Raw genomic sequence first — 27016 nt, forward strand, 5'->3', positions numbered from 1 at the left:
CGAGGAGTATCTTGTTGCCAGATCGAATTTAGAAAACTCTCTTCGGGCTAGAGGAAGGCAGCCCAATGTGCCGGTGAGAGATGTGTTGGCTCGGTTAGACCTTGATTACATGTCCCAAATATATGTCTTCCTAAAAGCTATCGATCTTCGTGTGTGATTGTCCTTATATCCTTATATTCTCCTTTTCCTTTTCCTTCGCGAGAAATCAAATCCCTTCTTACTAACAATAGAATAAGGTGAAATGTAAATACATGTTAGATATAAGATAGGCTTAAGAATTGAGTATGATGAATGTGAGTGCGAATGTGAGTGTGAACATTGTCAACATATCCTTATATCCCATCCTTTTCCTGAAACAAAATGTCACCCTTCTAAACTCGAGCAAGCCGCGAGTAATCGGTTCTCTACTTCATTAACATTAGCATTAATAAAAAATGTTTATATATACTTGTAACTATACAGATAGGAGTTTGGCTCCTTTAAACTTATGTAACTGAGCCTGTAAAAATAAACGATTTAATAAAAAAAAAAAAAAAAAAATTCCTAGAAAAAGCAATTTTTGACGTAGGACTACGTCTTTCATTTCTATACCGGGGTGTAAAATCAAAGTTTCGAAAACGAAAGCGTTACGCCGGAGACCGAGATTTTGAGCGTTAATAGCTCCTAAACAACTGAACGAAATGGTATGATAAACACTTCATTCGAAAGATAAAATGTCTACGCGTTATATACTTGTTACTTTTTGATCCAAAAACTTGTTTCAATAGTCTTAAAATTGCTTTCAAAACAGGCTATTGAAATCACCAATCGCTATATAAGCGAGCGGCGCTCGGAAATCAACTCAGTTTTTGAACAGCGATTGGAGCATGTTGTCGCTGTTGCGGTGAAGCTCTTTATTTATCATGAAAGCGCGGATGAACGGTGTCACCAAGAGCCTGTTTGTGCACCCTAGGCCAGAAGGGAATCTATCAGGAGGAGAGTGATGCCACAAACGGTTCCCTGGGAAGACATCGCTACACACACATACACGCGCGGCTATTAACAGGTGGTTATCGAGTTGGCATTAACCACTGGTGGGCTTCCAGTATCGAGGAAAATGTGGAAATATCTAATCGTTACTGAAAATAATCTGCCAGTTCCTCTGGGAATTTTCAATATATATTCATGTGAAAGAGTTTAATTGAATGTTTTCTATCCATGTTACACTGTGACCAAATATGTTTCAATCAAGTGCTATTAACAGGTGGTTATCGAGTTGGCATTAACCACTGGTGGGCTTCCAGTATCGAGGAAAATGTGGAAATATCTAATCGTTACTGAAAATAATCTGCCAGTTCCTTTGGGAATTTTCAAAATATATTCATGTGAAAGAGTTTAATTGAATGTTTTCTATCCATGCAACACTGTGACCAAATATGTTTCAATCAAGTGCTATTAACAGGTGGTTATCGAGTTGGCATTAACCACTGGTGGGCTTCCAGTATCGAGGAAAATGTGGAAATATCTAATCGTTACTGAAAATAATCTGCCAGTTCCTCTGGGAATTTTCAAAATATATTCATGTGAAAGAGTTTAATTGAATGTTTTCTATCCATGTTACACTGTGACCAAATATGTTTCAATCAAGTGCTATTAACAGGTGGTTATCGAGTTGGCATTAACCAATGGTGGGCTTCCAGTATCGAGGAAAATGTGGAAATATCTAATCGTTACTGAAAATAATCTGCCAGTTCCTTTGGGAATTTTCAAAATATATTCATGTGAAAGAGTTTAATTGAATGTTTTCTATCCATGTAACACTGTGACCAAATACATTTGGTTTTGTGGTTTTTCAATCAATCGCAATTAACAGGATAGCTTCAGAAGATTATTCTTCCCCATCAGTAGGATATTTCCGTATCCAATATTGTATGCGCCCGCAATCGATTATTGCTCAGTCGCCGAAAGTTGTTGTTGTTTCTTTGTTTTTAAGAGGCTTTAAACTTTGCAGTTCATTCGCCTCTAGCCCAGTGAAGAGCCACAATAAAACCAGCCCAGAGGGGATTGGCGAAAGGGAAACCAACAAAATCACTCATCAGACCTGTCCGCTCGACTCTCGGTTAAAGAAGAAGGTAGGAAGGGATCCTATGCTTCATAAGATATTTAATATATGCTGTAAAGAAAAGTAAAAATTTACTGATCCGAGGACCAAAGCAGTAACGAAGCACAAGTGACCCAGCGAAAGGCGTGCTCCAAAGCCAAAAAAACAAAAAGGCCCTTCTCAGGTGGATAGGAAGGAAAGGAGTGGAAAGGATTTGGGTGGGATTAGTGGAGTGGGAGGGGGTGGGAGTGGTATGGGAAGGAAAGAGAGGAAGAGTGGGTGTGGGGTGGGGTGAAATGAAATGAAATACAGTTTGAATAGATAATAAAATATAGTGGTTTTGAATTTAATGGTATATAGTATAGCTGAAAAATGGAGAGGTTTATTTAATGAATTTATCCTCCTTGGTGAGTGTGGCTGTAGGAATAGGAAGTTGATTAAAGTATAATGTAATGGATAGAAGATAGATGTGGGTAAGAAAGTATATATTATATTATTTGTTATTTATTATTATTGAATGCGTGTATATACATGTATGAAAACCTTCCTTCCGACCCGTACATACATGTGTATACACACATAAACACGCATACATGACTGTGAAGTGGCGAACTTTAATAAGCAATTTCCAAGGTATTTTGTATTTCGGTTTAGATTTTACCAAAGAAGTCGGTTTCTTTCAGAAACGCAATTAAATTGGTTTCTTGGGTCTCGTCTCTACTGAGGATATCTCGGAGACTCTGACCTATGTTGTGTCGGACTCGAGCATCTTTGGTATGTTGACATTCAAGTAAAAGATGGCTAACGGAAACCGGAGCTTCGTTGCAAGCACATTGGGGTTTTTCGGCTCTGCAGAACAAGTGTGAGTGGGTGAAGTTAGTGTGTCCAATTCGAAGACGGGTAAGGACTTGCCTTTCCCTACTATTGAGACGGTCCTCCCAAGGGAGAGTGGAATTTTTGATTTTATGAAGATGAGTGGGACGGCTGTTTATCCAACCTATGTCCCAACTTTCACGGACTTGCTGTTTTACCCAGCGGACAATGTCAGATGGAGGACAGGGCATGTCTGGGGGTTCTATTTTGCTGCCCTTGCCGGCCAGTATGTCGGCGGCTGTGTTTCCGCGGATTCCTGAGTGACCAGGAACCCAGCAGAAGGAGATGTTTTTATTTGAAGCAGCCTCTTCTGTTTGCTTAATCCATGGGTGTTTGCTGTTTCCACTTAGAAGATCGTGGAGACAGCTAGCTGAGTCTGAGAATATTGTGGTAGGAAGAAACTCATGGGTGCATTCTTGGGTAGCTATTAAAAGGGCGAAAGCTTCCGCACTGAAGATGGAGCATTGCGGTGGAAGAGAAAAGCTACCAGTGTATCTACTCTCAAAGATTCCACATCCAACTCCATCGGTACTGACTGAACCATCTGTGTATACCTGGTGGTTGATTTGAAAATTGGATGCAACGAGGTTATTGAAGCAGGCTTTGACTTTTGGAGAAGGGTCTCCCGCTCGAACTGCCTTAAGAAGTTCAAGGTTAATGTTCGGCGGTTTGACGTTCCAATTTCTTCCCGTCGCAGATGAACGTTCACATATATCGGGAAGATCTTTGTTCGTGAGATTTTTGAACCATGTTTTAGCCCTATGTATTAATGGGACATTGTGGTCGTTTTCGGGGAGTGACAAGTGACGGATGGCTTTATTGGTGATGGCTTTTGTTACCAGGTGGGTGAAGGGAAGTTGCCCACTTTCTGCCATTACAGCAAGAGTAGGATTGGTGGGAAAAGCGCCAATTGCGAGCCTAATTGCTTTATTGTAAATTGGTTGAATGGTGTTTAACACCCTGTCCCCTCCACGGCTGAAGGTGCCTATTCCGTAAAGGATTTGTGGGACCAACCAAACATTTACAACATTTAGCAGCGTCTTTCTATGACCAGAGGCTAGGTTGCCTGCGATAGCCTTGATGATGTTCAGTTTCTTTCTGGTGGCTATTTTGGTCTTTTGGGAATGTGATAGGAAGTTGAGTTTCTTGTCGAAAGTAACCCCTAGTATTTTCAATGTCCTCATTGTAGGGATCGGGATTTTGTTGAGCTGAAGATAGGTTCTCCTTCTGAGAGCTTTTCCGATATGTATGTGATTGGATTTCTCCGGGGAAATTTTAAAACCTGTTTTTAGAGCCCAGTTTTGGATGGAGTCTAAGGTTTTTTGAAGCCTCTTTCTCTGAATTAAGCCGAAGCAGCTCGTAGAGATAAGAGTGATGTCATCTGCATAGACTATGACCTTTATATGGTCCGGGATAATCTCGAATAGAGATTGCATGGCAATGTTGAAGAGGGTTGGTGAAAGTGCTGAGCCTTGTGGGAAGCCGTTTTCTGGGATTTTTAGAGAAGATTGGTGGTTGTTAATAACGGTTTTGAAAGACCGGTTTTCTAGAAAACTTTTAACGAAGAGACCTAATCTCCCACGAATCCCCCAGTCGAAAAGGCTTTTCAGCACTGGGTACCTCCATGCCCGATCGAAGGCCTTGGATAAATCCAGGGAAACAATATAAATGTGGTGTAATTTTTCAGTTGCGTCGTCTAGGATTTTTTCGATTGCTACAAGGCAATCTTCTGTACCTTTTCCCGCACGGAAGGCGAATTGTCTGGGATCAATCAGCTTATTTGACTCTAGAAAAGTCGTTAAGCGTCGATTGACAATTTTTTCCAAGACTTTCCCAACACAACTTAGGAGAGTGATGGGGCGGAAATTGTCAAGAAGATGATTGTTCATGTCTGGTTTCGGGATACAGATCATTAAACCCTCTTTCCAGCAACTGGGGAGGGTTCCACTGTCCCAGACTTTGTTGAGGAGCTTCAGAAGTGTTTTTTTCCCGAGATGGGGTAGATTCTTAAGCATAGGGTAGCTGATGTCATCAGGTCCTGTGGATCCTTGTTTGACTTTGTTCAGTACCCAATCGAGCTCTTTGAGGGAGAGGTTTTTGTTGAAGTCGAATTCCACATCGGTATGAAAATCGATGGGAATTCTTTCGCATTCCGTTTTGTGGGTTAGAAAGGTTTGGTCGTAGTTTTGATTGGAGGAGGCGGAAGCAAAGAAATCTCCAAACGCCTCGGCGATGATTTTCCGGTCATTGGTGTATTGACCGTTAATTAGAAGATTATATTCTTTGCTTCTTTTCTTTCCATGAAGCCTGCCAATCTTACTCCATAACTCCTTTGTTGACGCGTTGGGATTAATTTCGCTGACGAATTTAATCCAACTGTTGTGCTTGGCTGTGTTGATAGCCATCTTAGCTTCTTTGCGAGCCCTTTGGAACTCAGTAAGCAGAGTGGGTCTCAGTGGGCTGTCCGGGTGGGCCTTTCTTAATTTGCGTAGGGCCTTACGTCGACCTTTGATCGCTGCCTTCAGCTCAGGCGACCACCATGGGACACATTTCCTGCCAGGGATGCCACTGGTTCTGGGGATGTGCACCATTGCAACTTCTAGGACAACTTTGGAGAATTCCTCGGCTGTCCAATCTCGTTTAGCGGAGAGGCGGTTTTCAATGTCAAACTGATAGCCAGCCCAGTCAGCGTATTCAAATTTCCATCTTGGCCTTGTTGAAAACTCTGGAGAAGTTTGGCCGAAGGAGGTGAAGATTGGAAAATGATCGCTTCCGCAAGTATCATCGTGGATGTTCCAAGAAAGTTTTGAAGATAGTTTGTCTGATACTATAGTGAGATCGATGGCTGAAGTAGTACCAGAATAATGGGTTCTGGTGTGTTGGCCGTTGTTAAGAAGGAGAAGAGAATGGTCGGATATGAAATCCTCAATGATGGATCCTTTTCGATCGAGGTATGCACCTCCCCAGGCGTATGAGTGGGCGTTGAAATCACCCATAAGCATGATTGGGGTGGGAAGTTGGGCGAACAGATGGTCCAGTTGGCCGCGTAGAGTGTTCGGATCGGAATCATTAGTGATGTAGATGCTAACGACGGTGATTGGAAAGGGGTGTTTAATGCGCACTACCACTGCCTGAAGATCAGTGGTAATGGGAAGAAGATCATGTGGAGTGCCATCTTTGATTGCGATTGCAACTCCGTTTTTTGAGGGGTTGGGACCCTCTTTGAAATATGTGATATATTTTGAGATGAAGTGTTTATCGAAGTTGTTTGGAGTCATAGTTTCTTGAAGGGCTATGACTGTGGGATTAGAGTTTGAAATAAGCATTTTCAGTTCTAGAATATTTCGTCGGATACTTCTGATGTTCCATTGTATCCCGAATTTCTGTGTTGGAGTGAATGTGTTGGTGTTTTTAACTCTAATTCCTAAGTCTTAATTGTGTGTATGTTTGAACTATTCAAAGAGAATTAGTTCGATGGTCCTTTACCCTTGGAAAGAGAAGCTTTCTTTGAGGTATTGGTGTTGTTTTTGTTTGGTGTAGAAGTCTTTGGAGTGTTTGTTGTGTTTGTGTTGTTTTTTGTTGAATGTGCGTTGCTGTTGTTGTTATTGTTGTTTTTTGTTTGATGTGTGTTGTTGTTGTTGTTGTTGTTGTTGTTTTCTGTTGGGGTTGTATTGTTATTTGTTGTTGGTGTCTGTCTTTGTTCATTCTTAGTTCTTTTCTTGTCCTTGTTTGTTTGGGTCTCATCTTCAGATTTTTGATCTGACTCTGAGGATGATCCTTTAGTTATTTTTCTTTTGTTTTTGTTTTTGTTTGGAACATCAGACGTGTCCATAGAAATGACTGATTCGCTTTCGGATTCAGTTGATGAACTACCAGTTGTTGAATCTGTCATGGTTGTATCGAATGTAGTGTCAATTGGGGGGGTGCTTTCGCGACTAGAAGTGGCCGAAGCGGCCGAGGCGCAGTTACATTTGCAGTTGCAGCTGGGTGCTGGCTTTTGCAAGTTGGAAAGTCTGTCTTGCAGAACACTTGCGAATGTTGGAGCATTGTTTTGAAGTTGCAGCTGTTCCTTTGCCTCTTTGTATGAGATTCCATTGTCGATTCTTATTCTGGTGATTTTATTTTCGGTTTGCCATACGGGACAATTCCTACTAGAAGAGGAGTGGTTCCCTTGGCAGTTGACACAAAAAGCTGAAGCATCGCATACTTTGTTTGCGTCTGTTTGTTGTTCCGGATGTTCATGGCCGCAGTTTCTGCAAAGCGGATTTTCGCGTTTGCATCGCTTGTTCGTATGCCCAAATTTGTAGCACTTGTAGCATTGCATGGGATTGGGATAAAAATTTCTAGTCCCGGCTCGAATGAACCCAAAGTAAATGAAATTGGGAACGACAGTTCCGCGAATGGTCAATATTAAAGTGGCCGTTGGCACAACAATGTTGTTGTCCTTTCTGGTGATGCGTTTGACGCCGATCACACCTTGAGCGGTGAGTTCTTTCACCAGTTCGGATTCCGGAAGGTCGATAACTTCGCGGCAAGTCACAACGCATTTGCGTTGGTTTAAAGTTGGGTGGAAGATCACTTCTACAGGAGTATTATCAATCAGTTTGGTAATCGAAAGTAACTTACCGACTGTATCCTCATCCCTGGTTGTCAAGATGTACTGGAGTTTCTTTTTATCATCTCGCTGTGGTTTGGCGCTGTTGAATTTTTTTACAACTGCCTTGATGGTATTGCTGACTGTGAAGGGGTTTGTTGGAAGCACCTTGTCTCCTGTGGCTCTCAGAAGCAGTATCTGGAGATTACCGTTCGAGGGGTCCGCCCATAGTGGAGCGGTGGCTTCGGTGGGCCTGCCCTCATAGAAATTTGTAGCCCGGCCTCCCGGAGGCCCGGAGCTACTTGAAGCCATGCTTCTGCTTGACTATACCTAGGTTATAGTCAGCAGGTACGGATATGAAATCACTAAAATTCCTTATTGGGAGATATTCACTAAGGGGTATGTTCCCAGAAAATTACACTTTGTTCTAGTAAAGCACTTTGAAAAGCCACCAATGGGTGCGGAAAATTGCAAATCACACTTAATATAATAATTGCTTCCGTCACTTCACTTGCTTGTATGCGTGTTTTTCTTTTTAGATTTTATTTAATAATAAAGATTCACTACACTACAATATAACTGGCAACACTGCCCGAAAGAAAAAGGGGGCGTGGCGTCGGTGACGCCGAAAAAGCGCGCGCTTTTTCCGGCAAGCCGGTGAGCGCCCGCTCTCCACGGTCGAAGCGAGCTATTGCCTTTTCCCGCTCTCCTTCTGCTGTCACCTTAAAACTTATTGTAACAAATCTCCTTCCACAATCGCCAGGGGGAACGTCCCAGTCCGCTGTCCAGAAACGCCAAAACTCCGAGCTGCTGAAAGAAAAATCGACCTTCTCGGTCGGAGGTTAAAATCAGTATGCGCCGAAAGTTCCGAGCTCAGAGAGTTCATTCCCCTCTAGTTTGCCTTCCAAATTGCCATCGTAAACCACACCTTCTCTCGATTCAATCACACACAAAAAGCATACTTAAGCGATATTCTGGTGGTGAGACACATTAATTTTTCGTGAGGACATCGACAAGACAACATCGTTGCCTAACGTGTTGGAGGAGGTGGACGGCGAAGGATCGACACATACACGCGCAGAACTCTTTCCGTTAGGATGCCATTCAGCATCGAGAATGTTCCGGAAAGATCTAATCATTGCTGGAAAATAATCTGCCAGTTCCTTTGGGAATTTTCAAAATATATTCATGTGAAAGAGTTTAATTGAATGTTTTCTATCCAGGTTACACTGTGACCAAATATGTTTCAACCAAGTGCTATTAACAGGTGGTTATCGAGTTGGCATTAACCACTGGTGGGCTTCCAGTATCGAGGAAAATGTGGAAATATCTAATCGTTACTGAAAATAATCTGCCAGTTCCTCTGGGAATTTTCAAAATATATTCATGTGAAAGAGTTTAATTGAATGTTTTCTATCCATGTAACACTGTGACCAAATACATTTGGTTTTGTGGTTTTTCAATCAATCGCAATTAACAGGATAGCTTCAGAAGATTATTCTTCCCCATCAGTAGGATATTTCCGTATCCAATATTGTATGCGCCCGCAATCGATTATTGCTCAGTCGCCGAAAGTTCCGAGCTCAGAGAGTTCATTCCCCTCTAGTTTGCCTTCCAAATTGCCATCGTAAACCACACCTTCTCTCGATTCAATCACACACGAAAAGCATACTTAAGCGATATTCTGGTGGTGAGACACATTCATTTTTCGTGAGGACATCGACAAGACAACATCGTTGCCTAACGTGCTGGAGGAGGTGGACGGCGAAGGATCGACACATACACGCGCAGAACTCTTTCCGTTAGGATGCCATTCAGCATCGAGAAAGTTCCGGAAAGATCTAATCATTGCTGGAAAATAATCTGCCAGTTCCTTTGGGAATTTTCAAAATATATTCATGTGAAAGAGTTTAATTGAATGTTTTCTATCCATGTAACACTGTGACCAAATATGTTTCAATCAAGTGCTATTAACAGGTGGTTATCGAGTTGGCATTAACCACTGGTGGGCTTTCAGTATCGAGGAAAATGTGGAAATAACTAATCGTTACTGAAAATTATCTGCCAGTTCCTCTAGGAATTTTCAAAATATATTCATGTGAAAGAGTTTAATTGAATGTTTTCTATCGATGTAACACTGTGACCAAATATGTTTCAACCAAGTGCTATTAACAGGTGGTTATCGAGTTGGCATTAACCACTGGTGGGCTTCCAGTATCGAGGAAAATGTGGAAATAACTAATCGTTACTGAAAATAATCTGCCAGTTCCTCTGGGAATTTTCAAAATATATTCATGTGAAAGAGTTTAATTGAATGTTTTCTATCCATGTAACACTGTGACCAAATATGTTTCAATCAAGTGCTATTAACAGGTGGTTATCGAGTTGGCATTAACCACTGGTGGGCTTCCAGTATCGAGGAAAATGTGGAAATATCTAATCGTTACTGAAAATAATCCGCCAGTTCCTTTGGGAATTTTCAAAATATATTCATGTTAAAGAGTTTATTTGAATGTTTTCTTTCCATGTAACACTGTGACCAAATACATTTGGTTTTGTGGTTTTTCAATCAATCGCAATTAACAGGATAGCTTCAGAAGATTATTCTTCCCCATCAGTAGGATATTTCCGTATCCAATATTGTATGCGCCCGCAATCGATTATTGCTCAGTCGCCGAAAGTTCCGAGCTCAGAGAGTTCATTCCCCTCTAGTTTGCCTTCCAAATTGCCATCGTAAACCACACCTTCTCTCGATTCAATCACACACGAAAAGCATACTTAAGCGATATTCTGGTGGTGAGACACATTCATTTTTCGTGAGGACATCGACAAGACAACATCGTTGCCTAACGTGCTGGAGGAGGTGGACGGCGAAGGATCGACACATACACGCGCAGAACTCTTTCCGTTAGGATGCCATTCAGCATCGAGAAAGTTCCGGAAAGATCTAATCATTGCTGGAAAATAATCTGCCAGTTCCTTTGGGAATTTTCAAAATATATTCATGTGAAAGAGTTTAATTGAATGTTTTCTATCCATGTAACACTGTGACCAAATATGTTTCAATCAAGTGCTATTAACAGGTGGTTATCGAGTTGGCATTAACCACTGGTGGGCTTTCAGTATCGAGGAAAATGTGGAAATAACTAATCGTTACTGAAAATTATCTGCCAGTTCCTCTAGGAATTTTCAAAATATATTCATGTGAAAGAGTTTAATTGAATGTTTTCTATCGATGTAACACTGTGACCAAATATGTTTCAATCAAGTGCTATTAACAGGTGGTTATCGAGTTGGCATTAACCACTGGTGGGCTTCCAGTATCGAGGAAAATGTGGAAATAACTAATCGTTACTGAAAATAATCTGCCAGTTCCTCTGGGAATTTTCAAAATATATTCATGTGAAAGAGTTTCATTGAATGTTTTCTATCCATGTAACACTGTGACCAAATATGTTTCAATCAAGTGCTATTAACAGGTGGTTATCGAGTTGGCATTAACCACTGGTGGGCTTCCAGTATCGAGGAAAATGTGGAAATATCTAATCGTTACTGAAAATAATCTGCCAGTTCCTTTGGGAATTTTCAAAATATATTCATGTGAAAGAGTTTAATTGAATGTTTTCTATCCATGTAACACTGTGACCAAATACATTTGGTTTTGTGGTTTTTCAATCAATCGCAATTAACAGGATAGCTTCAGAAGATTATTCTTCCCCATCAGTAGGATATTTCCGTATCCAATATTGTATGCGCCCGCAATCGATTATTGCTCAGTCGCCGAAAGTTCCGAGCTCAGAGAGTTCATTCCCCTCTAGTTTGCCTTCCAAATTGCCATTGTAAACCACACCTTCTCTCGATTCAATCACACACAAAAAGCATACTTAAGCGATATTCTGGTGGTGAGACACATTCATTTTTCGTGAGGACATCGACAAGACAACATCGTTGCCTAACGTGCTGGAGGAGGTGGACGGCGAAGGATCGACACATACACGCGCAGAACTCTTTCCGTTAGGATGCCATTCAGCATCGAGAAAGTTCCGGAAAGATCTAATCATTGCTGGAAAATAATCTGCCAGTTCCTTTGGGAATTTTCAAAAAATATTCATGTGAAAGAGTTTAATTGAATGTTTTCTATCCATGTAATACTGTGACCAAATATGTTTCAATCAAGTGCTATTAACAGGTGGTTATCGAGTTGGTATTAACCACTGGTTGGCTTCCAGTATCGAGGAAAATGTGGAAATAACTAATCGTTACTGAAAATAATCTGCCAGTTCCTCTGGGAATTTTCAAAATATATTCATGTGAAAGAGTTTAATTGAATGTTTTCTATCCATGTAACACTGTGACCAAATATGTTTCAATCAAGTGCTATTAACAGGTGGTTATCGAGTTGGCATTAACCACTGGTGGGCTTCCAGTATCGAGGAAAATGTGGAAATATCTAATCGTTACTGAAAATAATCTGCCAGTTTCTTTGGGAATTTTCAAAATATATTCATGTGAAAGAATTTTATTGAATGTTTTCTATCCATGTAACACTGTGACCAAATATGTTTCAATCAAGTGCTATTAACAGGTGGTTATCGAGTTGGCATTAACCACTGGTGGGCTTCCTGTATCGAGGAAAATGTGGAAATAACTAATCGTTACTGAAAATAATCTGCCAGTTCCTCTGGGAATTTTCAAAATATATTCATGTGAAAGAGTTTAATTGAATGTTTTCTATCCATGTAACACTGTGACCAAATATGTTTCAATCAAGTGCTATTAACAGGTGGTTATCGAGTTGGCATTAACCACTGGTGGGCTTCCAGTATCGAAGAAAATGTGGAAATATCTAATCGTTACTGAAAATAATCTGCCAGTTCCTTTGGGAATTTTCAAAATATATTCATGTGAAAGAGTTTAATTGAATGTTTTCTATCCATGTAACACTGTGACCAAATACATTTGGTTTTGTGGTTTTTCATTTGGTTCAACCTTGTGCCTCCAACGTAACGCTCTCGTTTTCGAAGTTCTCCAAATATTCATTCATTCAGAATGAATTCAGATTCAACTTCATACAAATGATCTCTAAATCAACGATAGTCCTACGTCACCCTTGCGGTTATACCGTAGATATAACCCACTTCCTGTTTTACCTCAATTACAAAAAAACTATTACAATTTGTACAATTATCAATCATTCTTGTTAAGAGTATGTGTAATATAGAAATATTTTTTTTTAATATTTTATTTCTTTCTCTGTACACTTCGAGTCTATTTCTATTATATTATATGTTAATATATATGTTAATACACTATATACACTGATATTTCTTTCCTTTAGTACGGTTTTTAGTCATGTATTATCTGTAACTTCCGCTAATGTTCAGGTGACTGATGGCGATTTTAGAAATAAACTGGAAATAAATAAAATAAAAATTATATAAGTGCATCGAATATCAATAGAAACTATAGCAAACAAAAGGTTCCACAATTAAAAAGACGGGTGGGTAATGTCGGGGACATAATCGGAGTGACGTAGGACTATACAAAGGGGACAGCTTTTGTTAAATATATATTTTAAATATATTGTTTTATTTTCTTCTCCTACGTGAATACCTACCTATGTACCTGAAAAATGGATTAGTTTACTGTTTACTCTTTATGAACATGTTGATGCTTCTGAAAAGAACCTTTGGTGTTGTGTTTTTGTTATCACTCGATATTCCCATCTTGTTCGGTTAAACCTTCCTGTTTAGCTTTTGCGTTTGCCACTCGCCACAGCTTTCACAGTTGGAAAATTTCTTCCCATCCAGCTTGTGACATGTTGTTCAGTAAATTACATTTAATGCGACGTGCCGGAGAAACACTTTGCCACTCACTGAAACTAATTGTTGCCTTGATGAGCGCCGAACCGAAGCTGCTCTTGAGCAGCTTTGCAAGCCAACTCGAGCACTCCGTCGGCCGAAACTCTATAATCGCTGTTAGGTATATTGGTGCTCCGGCATCAATCCGTTCGGCCTAGTTACCCTTGCGGAGCAATCAGTGAATGCGACCAACAGGGAACTGGAGGCCTGCATGGTTCGAGTGAGACTTTGCCTTTCCCTTAACTTGTCCTCCTTTGTTACGTCCACGATGCCGATGCCGTACAACCACACGGGTTTACGGTTTGAAAGAAAATAAGACATTTTTTTGGGGTCCGCGTGTTTTATACTCTAGCGGTACACACTCACAGGATAGAGACAAATCGGCAGACTCAGCCAGAGGGGCGAGTCCAACGAGACGAACGAATGAGCGTTAAAAGGGAGCGATGGCAAAAAATACATTCCAACATACTGATTTTAACCTCCGACCGAGAAGGTCGCTTTTATTTTCAGCTTAGCAGTTGGACGTTTTGGACAAGCGGACTAGGACGTCCCCCCCCCCGGCGTTTTCGAAAGGAGCGATTTCATCGGTTTTAGTGTGGCAGCAGAAAAAGAAGCAGGAAACAACAGTTCGTTTCGACCGTGAGGAGCGGACGCCTACCGGTGAACCGGAAAAGCGCGCGCTTTTGCGGCGTCACTGACGCCACGCCCCCTTTTTCTTTTCTGGCAGTGTTGCCAATTTTAAAAGTAGTGCTTAGTGTTTACAAAATAAAATAAAATTTAAAAAGAAGACGCACGCGTACGGACTGTGAAGTGACAAGAGGGAATAATTCCAAAAGTTTACCCGCGATATTGGTGGTTTTTCAAGTGCTCTTGTATAAAAAGTAGTATCTTCTGGGAACATATCCCCAAGTGTCAAGCCCTCACAAGAATAACTCAGTGCTTTAGTGCAAAGTGAAACCCACTTGTCGGCTATACCTAGGGTGTAGCCGACAACAAAATGGCTTCCAGTAGCTCCGGGCCTCCTCAAGGCCGGGCTACAAACCTGTACGAAGGGAAACCTACCCAACGTACCTCTCCAAAGTGGGCCGACCCACTCAACGGCAATTTGCAGATTCTGCTCCTTCGTGCAACAGGAGAGAACGTGATCCCTTCCAATCCGTTCATAGTTAGTAAAACTATCTCCAACGTTGCGGGGGATAAATTTAACAGCGCGAGACCACAACGAGACGAAAAAAAGAGGACGCAGTATATTCTTACAACCAAGGACAAGGATATTATTGGTAAGCTCCTTTCAATAACTAAATTGATAGATGAAACCCCTGTTGAAGTTATCTTTCACCCAACATTAAATCAACGCAAATGCGTTGTCACTTGCCGTGATGTCATTGACATCAAAGAATCCGTACTGGTTACTGAGCTTTCCGATCAAGGTGTGATCGATGTCAAGCGTATTACCAGGAAGGATAACAACATTGTTGTCCCAACGGCAACCTTAATTTTGACCATTCGTAGAACGGTTGTTCCCGATTTCATTTATTTCGGGTTCATCCGAGTCGGGACTAGAAACTTCTACCCTAATCCCATGCAGTGCTACAAATGCTATAAATTTGGGCATACGACCAAGCGATGCAAGCGCGAAAATCCGCTTTGCAGAAACTGCGGCCAAGAACATCTGGAACAAAAAACAGAAGCAAACATAGTTTGCAATGCTTCAGCTTTTTGTGTCAACTGCCAAGGAAACCACTCCTCTTCCAGTAGGAATTGTCCCGTATGGCAAAATGAAAATAAAATTACCAGAATCAGAATCGATAATGGAATTTCACACAAAGAGGCAAAGGAACAGTTTCAACTACAAAACAATGGCTCTTCATTCGCAAGTGTTCTGCAAAACAGACTCACCAACTTGCAAAAGCCAGCACCCACATGTAACTGCAAATGTAACTGCGCCTCGGCCGTTTCGGCCACTTCTAGTCGCGAAAGCACCCCCCCAAATGACACTACATTCGATACAACCATGACAGATTCAACAACTGGTAGTTCATCAACTGAATCCGAAAGCGAATCAGTCATTTCTATGGATACGTCTGATGTTCCAAACAAAAACAAAAACAAAAGAAAAATAACTAAAGGATCATCCTCAGAGTCAGATCAAAAATCTGAAGATGAGACCCAAACAAACAAGGACAAGAAAAGAACTAAGAATGAACAAAGACAGACACCAACAACAAATAACAATACAACCCCAACAGAAAACAACAACAACAACAACAACACATATCAAACAAAAAACAACAATAACAACAACAGAAACGCACATTCAACAAAAAACAACACAAACACAACAAACACTCCAAAGACTTCTACACCAAACAAAAACAACACCAATACCTCAAAGAAAGCTTCTCTTTCCAAGGGTAAAGGACCATCGAACTAATTCTCTTTGAATAGTTCAAACATACACACAATTAAGACTTAGGAATTAGAGTTAAAAACACCAACACATTCACTCCAACACAGAAATTCGGGATACAATGGAACATCAGAAGTATCCGACGAAATATTCTAGAACTGAAAATGCTTATTTCAAACTCTAATCCCACAGTCATAGCCCTTCAAGAAACTATGACTCCAAACAACTTCGATAAACACTTCATCTCAAAATATATCACATACTTCAAAGAGGGTCCCAACCCCTCAAAAAACGGAGTTGCAATCGCAATCAAAGATGGCACTCCACATGATCTTCTTCCCATTACCACTGATCTTCAGGCAGTGGTAGTGCGCATTAAACACCCCTTTCCAATCACCGTCGTTAGCATCTACATCACTAATGATTCCGATCCGAACACTCTACGCGGCCAACTGGACCATCTGTTCGCCCAACTTCCCGCCCCAATCATGCTTATGGGTGATTTCAACGCCCACTCATACGCCTGGGGAGGTGCATACCTCGATCGAAAAGGATCCATCATTGAGGATTTCATATCCGACCATTCTCTTCTCCTTCTTAACAACGGCCAACACACCAGAATCCATTATTCTGGTACTACTTCAGCCATCGATCTCACTATAGTATCAGACAAACTATCTTCAAAACTTTCTTGGAACATCCACGATGATACTTGCGGAAGCGATCATTTTCCAATCTTCACTTCCTTCGGCCAAACTTCTCCAGAGTTTTCAACAAGGCCAAGATGGAAATTTGAATACGCTGACTGGGCTGGCTATCAGTTTGACATTGAAAACCGCCTCTCCGCTAAACGAGATTGGACAGCCAAGGAATTCTCCAAAGTTGTCCTAGAAGTTGCAATGGTGCACATCCCCAGAACCAGTGGCATCCCTGGCAGGAAATGTGTCCCATGGTGGTCGCCTGAGCTGAAGGCAGCGATCAAAGGTCGACGTAAGGCCCTACGCAAATTAAGAAAGGCCCATCCGGACAGCCCACTGAGACCCACTCTGCTTGCAGAGTTCCAAAGGGCTCGCAAAGAAGCTAAGACTGCTATCAACACAGCCAAGCACAACAGTTGGGTTAAATTCGTCAGCGAAATTAATCCCAACGCGTCAACAAAGGAGTTATGGAGTAAGATTGGCAGGCTTCATGGAAAGAAAAGAAGCAAAGAATATAATCTTCTAATTAACGGTCAATACACCAATGACCGGAAAATCATCGCCGAGGCGTTTGGAGATTTCTTTGCTTCCGCCTCCTCCAATCAAAACTACGACCAAACCTTTCTAACCCACAAAACGGAATGCGAAAGAATTCCCATCGATTTTCATACCGATGTGGAATTTGACTTCAACAAAAACCTCTCCCTCAAAGAGCTCGATTGGGTACTGAACAAAGTCAAACAAGGATCCACAGGACCTGATGACATCAGCTACCCTATGCTTAAGAATCTACCCCATCTCGGGAAAAAAGCACTTCTGAAGCTCCTCAACAAAGTCTGGGACAGTGGAACCCTCCCCAGTTGCTGGAAAGAGGGTTTAATGATCTGTATCCCGAAACCAGACATGAACAATCATCTTCTTGACAATTTCCGCCCCATCACCCTCATAAGTTGTGTTGGGAAAGTCTTGGAAAAAATGATCAATCGACGCTTAACGACTTTTCTAGAGTCAAATAAGCTGATTGATCCCAGACAATTCGCATTCCGTGCGGGAAAAGGTACAGAAGATTGCCTTGTAGCAATCGAAAAAATCCTAGACGACGCAACTGAAAAATTACACCACATTGATATTGTTTCCCTGGATTTATCCAAGGCCTTCGATCGGGCATGGAGGTACCCAGTGCTGAAAAGCCTTTTCGACTGGGGGATTCGTGGGAGATTAGGTCTCTTCGTTAAAAGTTTTCTAGAAAACCGGTCTTTCAAAACCGTTATTAACAACCACCAATCTTCTCTAAAAATCCCAGAAAACGGCTTCCCACAAGGCTCAGCACTTTCACCAACCCTCTTCAACATTGCCATGCAATCTCTATTCGAGATTATCCCGGACCATATAAAGGTCATAGTCTATGCAGATGACATCACTCTTATCTCTACGAGCTGCTTCGGCTTAATCCAGAGAAAGAGGCTTCAAAAAACCTTAGACTCCATCCAAAACTGGGCTCTAAAAACAGGTTTTAAAATTTCCCCGGAGAAATCCAAACACATACATATCGGAAAAGCTCTCAGAAGGAGAACCTATCTTCAGCTCAACAAAATCCCGATCCCTACAATGAGGACATTGAAAATACTAGGGGTTACTTTCGACAAGAAACTCAACTTCCTATCACATTCCCAAAAGACCAAAATAGCCACCAGAAAGAAATTGAACATCATCAAGTCTATCGCAGGCAACCTAGCCTCTGGTCATAGAAAGACGTTGCTAAATGTTGTAAATGTTTGGTTGGTCCCACAAATCCTTTACGGAATAGGCACCTTCAGCCGTGGAGGGGACAGGGTGTTAAACACCATTCAACCAATTTACAATAAAGCAATTAGGCTCGCAATTGGCGCTTTTCCCACCAGTCCCACTCTTGCTGTAATGGCAGAAAGTGGGCAACTTCCCTTCACCCACCTGGTAACAAAAGCCATCACGAATAAAGCCATCCGTCACTTGTCACTCCCCGAAAGCGACCACAATGTCCCATTAATACATAGAGCTAAAACATGGTTCAAAAATCTCACGAACAAAGATCTTCCCGATATATGTGAACGTTCATCTGCGACGGGAAGAAATTGGAACGTCAAACCGCCGAACATTAACCTTGAACTTCTCAAGGCAGTTCGGGCGGGAGACCCTTCTCCAAAAGTCAAAGCCTGCTTCAATAACCTCGTTGCATCCAATTTTCAAATCAACCACCAGGTATACACAGATGGTTCAGTCAGTGCCGATGGAGTTGGATGTGGAATCTTTGAGAGTAGATACACTGGTAGCTTTTCTCTTCCACCGCAATGCTCCATCTTCAGTGCGGAAGCTTTCGCCCTTTTAATAGCTACCCAAGAATGCACCCATGAGTTTCTTCCTACCACAATATTCTCAGACTCAGCTAGCTGTCTCCACGATCTTCTAAGTGGAAACAGCAAACACCCATGGATTAAACAAACAGAAGAGGCTGCTTCAAATAAAAACATCTCCTTCTGCTGGATTCCTGGTCACTCAGGAATCCGCGGAAACACAGCCGCCGACATACTGGCCGGCAAGGGCAGCAAAATAGATCCCCCAGACATGCCCTGTCCTCCATCTGACATTGTCCGCTGGGTAAAACAGCAAGTCCGGGAAAGCTGGGACATAGGCTGGATAAACAGCCGTCCCACTCATCTTCATAAAATTAAAAATTCCACTCTCCCTTGGGATGACCGCCTCAATAGTAGGGAAAGGCAAGTCCTTACCCGTCTTCGAATTGGGCACACTAACTTCACCCACTCACACTTGTTCTGCAGAGCCGAAAAACCCCAATGTGCTTGCAACGAAGCTCCGGTTTCCGTTAGCCATCTTTTACTTGAATGTCAACATACCAAAGATGCTCGAGTCCGACACAACATAGGTCAGAGTCTCCGAGATATCCTCAGTAGAGACGAGACCCAAGAAACCAATTTAATTGCGTTTCTGAAAGAAACCGACTTCTTTGGTAAAATCTAAACCGAAATACTAAATACCTTGGAAAGTGCTTATTAAAGTTCGCCACTTCACAGTCATGTATGCGTGTTTATGTGTGTATACACATGTATGTACGGGTCGGGAGGAAGGTATTCATACATGTATATACACGCATTCAATAATATTAAATAACAAATAATATAATATATACTTTCATACCCATATCTATCTTCTATCCATTACATTATACTTTAATCAACTTCCTATTCCTACAGCCACACTCACCAAGGAGAATAAATTCATTAAATAAACCTCTCCATTTTTCAGCTATACTATATACCATTAAATTCAAAACCACTATATTTTATTATCTATTCAAACTGTATTTCATTTCATTTCACCCCACCCCACACCTACTCCTCCCCTCTTTCCTTCCCATACCACTCCCACCCCCTCCCAATCCACTAATCCCACCCAAATCCTTTCCACTCCTTTCCTTCCTATCCTCCTGAGAGGGGCCGTTTTGTTTTTTGGCTTTGGAACACGCCTTTCGCTAGGTCACTTGTGCTTCGTTACTGCTTTGGTCCTCGGATCAGTAAATTTTTAATTTTCTTTACAGCATATATTAAATATCTTATGAAGCATAGGATCCCTTCCTACCTTCTTCTTTAACCGAGAGTCGAGCGGACAGGTCTGATGAGTGATTTTGTTGGTTTCCCTTTCGCCAGTCCCCTCTGGACTGGTTTTATTGTGGCTCTTCACTGGGCTGGAGGCGAATGAACTGCAAAGTTTAAAGCCTCTTAAAAACAAAGAAACAAACAAACAAAATACATTCATTACGGTTTGTTCGCTCGTTGGATTCACATGCAGGCTAAAAAGGGTCCTTTTCAGGATCACAAAATTATCTTCAATCTAAAGAGTTTATTGTTTTGTTATCACTCGATATCCCCATCTTGTTCGGTTAAACCTTTCTGTTTAGCGATTGCATTTGCCACTCGTCACAGCTTTCACAGTTGGAAAATTTATTCCCATCCAGCTTGTGACATATTTTACAGTAAATTACATTCAATGGCACGTCGCATTACTACCACTCAGTATCGGATTGGAGGTATTTTTAACCTGTAATTGAACATTTGCGATGACAGTGGTACAGTGTCAACTTTCAATGTGGGGTCATAATTTGGACCCCGAACTCTATGTTTACAAAAATGTCCAACTAAATATGTCGCATTACAGGTCCGTCCAATTAGCTAAATGTCGAGATAATTGTAAATTACTGTACTTTCAATCTAGATGCAATTTAAGAATTGGTGAAAATCAATAAGCTCAGAACAACTGCCAAATTCACATACTCATCATATCCTGGCAAACAAATTATGAAAAAATCAATTTGTGTTTTATTATTATTTTGGATATTGTTTTAGAAAACATTGAACTGTATTTCCTAAACTCTTTTGACGTACGACTACGTCTTTCATTTCTATACCGGGGTGTAAAATCAAAGTTTCGAAAACGAAAGCGTTAAGCCGAAGACCGATATTTTGAGCGTTAATAGCTCCTAAACAACTGAACGAAATGGTATGATAAACACTTCATTCGAAAGATAAAATATCGACGCGTTCTATATTTGTTACTTTTTGATCCAAAAACTTATTTCAATAGTCTTAAAATTGCTTTCAAAACAGGCTATTGAAATCACCAATCGGTATATAAGCGAGCGCCGCTCGGAAATCCACTCAGTTCTAATTGAACAGCGATTGGAGCATGTTGTCGCTGTTGTGGTGAAGCTCTTCGTTTATCATGAAAGCGCGGATGAACGGTGTCACATACTGATTTTAACCTCCGACCGAGAAGGTCGTTCTTTTTTTCAGCTCGGCATTTTGATTTCCTGGACAGTGGACTAGGACGTCTCTCGTTGGCGAGTTTTGAAGGAGCATCGTTTTCATTATTGCAGCGCGGCAGCAGAAGAAGAAGCAGATAGCAACGGCTAGTGTTGACCGTTGGAAGCGGGCGCTTGCCGGCAAACCGGAAAAGTGCGCGCTTTTCGGCGTCACCAACGCCACGCCCCCTTTTTTCTTTCGGGCAGTGTTGGCACTTTATTTGTAGCGAGTAGTGATCTTAAATTAAAATATAATTTAAAAAGAAGACGTGCGCATACAGACAGTGAAGTGACTGGTGAAAAACAATTTCAATAGCGTATTCGCGATATTGGTGGTTTTTCAAGTGCTTTTGTATAAAAAGTAGTATTTTCTGTGTCAAGCCCCCACAAGAATAATTCAGTGCTTTAGTGCAAAGTTAAACCCACTTGTCGGCTATACCTAGGGTGTAGCCAGACAACAAAATGGCTTCCAGTAGCTCCGGGCCTCCTAAAGGCCGGGCTACAAACCTGTACGAAGGGAAACCTACCCAACGTACCTCTCCAAAGTGGGCCGACCCACTCAACGGCAATTTGCAGATTCTGCTCCTTCGGGCAACAGGAGAGAACGTGATCCCTTCCAATCCGTTCATAGTTAGTAAAACTATCTCCAACGTTGCGGGGGATAAATTTAACAGCGCGAGACCACAACGAGACGAAAAAAAGAGGACGCAGTATATTCTTACAACCAAGGACAAGGATATTATTGGTAAGCTCCTTTCAATAACTAAATTGATAGATGAAACCCCTGTTGAAGTTATCTTTCACCCAACATTAAATCAACGCAAATGCGTTGTCACTTGCCGTGATGTCATTGACATCAAAGAATCCGAACTGGTTACTGAGCTTTCCGATCAAGGTGTGATCGATGTCAAGCGTATTACCAGAAAGGATAACAACATCGTTGTCCCAACGGCAACTCTAATTTTGACCATTCGTGGAACGGTTGTTCCCGATTTCATTTATTTCGGGTTCATTCGAGTCGGGACTAGAAACTTCTATCCTAATCCCATGCAATGCTACAAATGCTACAAATTTGGGCATACGACCAAACGATGCAAACGAGAAAATCCGCTTTGCAGAAACAGCGGTCAAGAACACCAGGAACAACAAACAGAAGCAATCAAAGTATGCAATGCTTCAGCTTTTTGTGTCAACTGCCAAGGAAACCACTCCTCTTCCAGTAGGAATTGTCCCGTATGGCAAAATGAAAATAAAATTACCAGAATAAGAATCGATAATGGAATTTCACACAAAGAGGCAAAGGAACAGTTTCAACTTCAAAACAATGGCTCTTCATTCGCAAGTGTTCTGCAAAACAGACTCACCAACTTGCAAAAGCCAGCACCCACATGTAACTGCAAATGTAACTGCGCCTCGGCCGCTTCGGCCACTTCTAGCCGCGAAAGCACCCCTCCAATTGACACCACATTCGATACAACCATGACAGATTCAACAACTGGTAGTTCATCAACTGAATCTGAAAACGAATCAGTTATCTCTATGGATACGTCTGATGTTCCAAACAAAAACAAAAACAAAAGAAAAATAACTAAAGGATCATCCTCAGAGTCAGATAAAAAATCTGAAGATGAGACCCAAACAAACAAGGACAAGAAAAGAACTAAGAATGAGCAAAGACAGACACCAACAACAAATAACAATACAACCCCAACAGAAAACAACAACAACAACAACAACACTCATCAAACAAAAACAAAAGACGGGTGGGTAATGTCGGGGACATAACCGGAGTGACGTAGGACTATACAAAGGGGACAGCTTTTGTTAAATATATATTTTAAATATTTTGTTTTATTTTCTTCTCCTACGTGAATACCTACCTATCTACCTGAAAAATGGATTAGTTTACTGTTTACTCTTTATGAACACGTTGATGGTTCTGAAAAGAACCTTTGGTGTTGTGTTTTTGTTATCACTCGATATTCCTATCTTGTTCGGTTAAACCTTCCTGTTTAGCTATTGCGTTTGCCACTCGCCACAGCTTTCACAGTTGGAAAATTTCTTCCCATCCAGCTTGTGACATGTTGTTCAGTAAATTACATTTAATGCGACGTGCCGGAGAAACACTTTGCCACTCACTGAAACTAATTGTTGCCTTGATGAGCGCCGAACCGAAGCTGCTCTGTTCTTGATGCGGGTTTTCTGATTGTCGTGAGCAGCTTTGCAAACCAACTCGAGCACTCCGACGGCCGAAACTCTATAATCGCTGTTAGGTATACTGGTGCTCCGGCACCAATCCGTTCGGCCTAGTTACCCTTGCGGAGCAATCAGTGAATGCGACCAACAGGGAACTGGAGACCTGCACGGTTCGAGTGAGACTTTGCCTTTCCCTTAACTTGTCCTCCTTTGTTACGTCCACGATGCCGATGCCGTACAACCACACGGGTTTACGGTTTGAAAGAAAATAAGATATTTTTTGGGGTCTGCGCGTTTTATACTCTAGCGGTACACACTCACAGGATAGAGACAAATCGGCAGACTCAGCCAGAGGGGCGAGCCCAACGAGACGAACGAATGAGCGTTAAAAGGGAGCGATGGCAACATGCACATGCAGGCTAAAAAGGGTCCTTTTCAGGATCACACAATTATCTTCAATCTAAAGGGTTTATTGTTTTGTTATCACTCGATATCCCAATCTTGTTCGGCTAAACCTTTCTGTTTAGCGATTGCGTTTGCCACTCGCCACAGCTTTCACAGAAAATTTCTTCCCATCCAGCTTTGTGACATGTTGTACAGTAAATTACATTCAATGCGACGTGCCGAAGCGCCACTCAGTGTCGCATTGGAGGCGATTTTAACCTGTAATTGAACATTTGCGATTACAGTGGTACAGTGTCGACTTTCAATGTGGGGTCATAATTTGGATCTCTATGTTTACAAAAATGTCCAACTAAATAAGTCGCATTACATGTCCGTCCAATTAGCTAAATGTCGAACTAATAGTAAATTACTGTATTTTCAATCTGGAAACAATTTAAGAATTGGTGAAAATTGAATAATCAGGAAAGTCCCCAACTATCAATAAGCTCAGAACAACTGCCAAATTCACATACTCATCAGATCCTGGCAAACAAATTATGAAAAAATCAATTTGTGTTTTATTATTATTTTGGATAATGTTTTAGAAAGCATTGAACTGTATTTCCTAAACTCTTTTTTGGAAGGTTTAATGGCCCTGAAATGCGCCTTGTTTTATGGAATGGTTCCAATTTAGAAAACTTAGTACTCGTGGTTTTGAAAAAAAACCATTTCGAACGCCCTTGATGTCGCCTTGTTCTGGATTTGCCACCAAAGCAGTTTGTATAAAGAACAAACTTTTTTCTTTTGCTACCTCATTCTTTGTGTGGACACCGACTGGACAACATCGTTGCTGGACGGGCTGGACGGCGAGGGATCGAGTGCCTTTCTCAAGGCAAGAGGGCGGAGGTGGTAGCGCTGGAGTAAAATAGAGTATTGTTTTCAAAGGGCCTTTCTCAAGGCTAGAGACGAATGAACTGAAAAAGTTTAAAGTCTCTATAATACAATACCATTACCATTTGCTACCTCATTCTTTGTGTGGACACCGACTGGACAACATCGTTGCTGGACGGGCTGGACGGCGAGGGATCGAGTGCCTTTCTCAAGGCAAGAGGGCGGAGGTGGTAGCGCTGGAGTAAAATAGAGTAGTGTTTTCAAAGGGCCTTTCTCAAGGCTAGAGACGAATGAACTGAAAAAGTTTAAAGTCTCTATAATACAATACCATTACCATTACCATTTTGCTACCTGATGCCGTTTTGCGATTGCGTTTGCCACTCGCCACTCGCTGCAACTGCCTGTTGTCTTGATGTCCACCGAACCGAATGTGTTCTGTTCCGAATGCGGGTTTTCTTATCATCGCGTGCAGCTTTGCCAGCTAACTCGATCACTTCGGCGGCCGAAACTATATAACGCCGGCTAGGTGGACTGGTGCACTGGTACTAACGCGCTCGGCCTAGCTACCCTTGCGGGGAACTTCAGATCAACACGGTTCGAACGGGATTTTGCCTTTCCCTTCACTTTTCCTCCTTTACCATGTCCAGATATGGCTGCTTGTGTTGGTTTGTTGATGTGTTGTGATGCGAACCGATGTGGTGTACGGTTTGAATGAGAATGATCGTTACGGCAGCGGAGCGGGGATTTTTAAGCTGACTGGCTGGCTCGAGAATTACGCATGTGTGAGACTGCGACCAATGTTTCGTTAATTTTTTTCTTTTTCCTTTCCAATCGTGCTTCATTCTATTTCGCTGCTGCTCTGGTTGCCCGTTTTGGTCGGTACGATTTGAGGAGCACAAAATGGACCAATCAAAAATGGGCACATAGTGCATTTTGACAATGCTTGATATTTCACAATTATTCAATTATTTATCTCAAGAAAAATGAAATGTTATTCGTTATGATAGATGCGTAGATATATTTCCTATCAATTGATGCAAACACCTTTGCGATCTATTGAGAAATGCTCGAGTTATAAGCGTTCCAAATCTTGCATTTTTTCCTACTTCTTCAGTGCCTAGATTTCCATTTCACCCCCTATATCTTCCGGTTAGACGTAGTCCTACGTCAACAACAATAACAACAACAGCAACGCACATTCAACAAAAAACAACACAAACACAACAAACACTCCAAAGACTTCTACACCAAACAAAAACAACACCAATACCTCAAAGAAAGCTTCTCTTTCCAAGGGTAAAGGACCATCGAACTAATTCTCTTTGAATAGTTCAAACATACACACAATTAAGACTTAGGAATTAGAGCTAAAAACACCAACACATTCACTCCAACACAGAAATTCGGGATACAATGGAACATCAGAAGTATCCGACAAAATATTCTAGAATTGAAAATGCTTATTTCGAACTCTAATCCCACAGTCATAGCCCTTCAAGAAACTATGACACCAAACAATTTCAATAAGCACTTCATCTCAAAATACATCACATATTTCAAAGAGGGTCCCAACCCCTCAAAACACGGAGTTGCAATCGCAATCAAGGATGGCACTCCACATGATCTTCTTCCCATTACCACCGACCTTCAGGCAGTGGTAGTGCGCATTAAACACCCCTTTCCAATCACCGTCGTTAGCATCTACATCACTAATGATTCCGATCCGAACACTCTACGCGGCCAACTGGACCATCTGTTCGCCCAACTTCCCGCCCCAATCATGCTTATGGGTGATTTCAACGCCCACTCATACGCCTGGGGAGGTGCATACCTTGATCGAAAAGGATCCATCATTGAGGATTTCATATCCGACCATTCTCTTCTCCTTCTTAACAACGGCCAACACACCAGAATCCATTATTCTGGTACTACGTCAGCCATCGATCTCACTATAGTATCAGACAAAATCTCTTCAAAACTTTCTTGGAACATCCACGATGATACTTGCGGAAGCGATCATTTTCCAATCTTCACTTCCTTCGGCCAAACTTCTCCAGAGTTTTCAACAAGGCCAAGATGGAAATTTGAATACGCTGACTGGGCTGGCTATCAGTTTGACATTGAAAACCGCCTCTCCGCTAAACGAGATTGGACAGCCGAGGAATTCTCCAAAGTTG

This window comes from Toxorhynchites rutilus, chromosome 1 (genome assembly GCF_029784135.1).
Source record: "Toxorhynchites rutilus septentrionalis strain SRP chromosome 1, ASM2978413v1, whole genome shotgun sequence".
In the NCBI taxonomy this organism is placed as follows: domain Eukaryota; kingdom Metazoa; phylum Arthropoda; class Insecta; order Diptera; family Culicidae; genus Toxorhynchites; species Toxorhynchites rutilus.